This window comes from Chenopodium album, chromosome 15 (genome assembly GCF_948465745.1).
Source record: "Chenopodium album chromosome 15, dcCheAlbu1.1, whole genome shotgun sequence".
Lineage (NCBI taxonomy): Eukaryota > Viridiplantae > Streptophyta > Magnoliopsida > Caryophyllales > Amaranthaceae > Chenopodium > Chenopodium album.
This window is the reverse complement of record NC_137848.1, coordinates 1,222,233-1,222,960: the sequence shown is the minus strand read 5'-3', so window position 1 is coordinate 1,222,960 and position 728 is coordinate 1,222,233. Positions and strand designations below refer to the sequence as shown.

Genomic DNA, 728 nt, shown 5'->3' with positions numbered 1-728 from the left:
CCCGCAGTGATTAATTTGATTGAAAGGAGGAAATATAGTGGAGCAAAACATGAGAGCCCTCTTGCACACTTGAACGAGTTCGAAAAATATTGCAACACGATCAAGGTAAATGGGGTAACTCAAGAGTTTGTGAGACTAAAGTTATTTCCTTTTTCTTTGATAGGAAGGGCTCTTGAATGGCTTGAGAAGGAGGTGAGGCCTAACTCCTTGAGAACTTGGGACGAGGTCACCACGGCTTTCTTAGGAAGATTCTATTCTCAAAAGAAGACGGCCGAGGCAAGGGCTTTGATCCACGGTTTCCGTCAAAAAGCTAGTGAAACCATATATGAAGCATGGGAACGATACAAGGAATATCAAAGGGAGTGCCCTCATCATGGAATTCCGTCATATCAAGTGCTTCAAATTTTCTATGGGGGCTTGAGCCTACAAGGAAAGACTAGCTTGGATGCGGGAGCGGGTGACCCAATTATGAACAAGACGGAGGAGCAAGTCATAAAGATAATTGAGGATGTGGTGAGGCACCACATGGATTGGCAAGAAGGAGAGAGAGATTCTCTAAACAAGGGAGGAAATGCGATTTACTCCGTCGATCACCTTAATGCCATCAACAATTTGACTTCCCAAATCGCCAACCTTGGAAAGGAGACGACGTTCATTAAGGCAAAACTAGAGACCTCTAGTTCAACACAAGAGCATCCCTCCCAATCTAAGGGGAGAGGTATGAATTC

General features: G+C 44.5%; 1 non-coding gene across 1 annotated transcript; it reads right to left on the bottom strand.

The window, feature by feature from the left end:
- Positions 1–274: 274 nt before the first annotated feature.
- On the bottom strand, positions 275–380 carry LOC145583484 (small nucleolar RNA R71). The gene has a single exon (XR_014100128.1). It is a non-coding gene; the product is annotated as a small nucleolar RNA R71 (small nucleolar RNA).
- Positions 381–728: the final 348 nt, after the last annotated feature.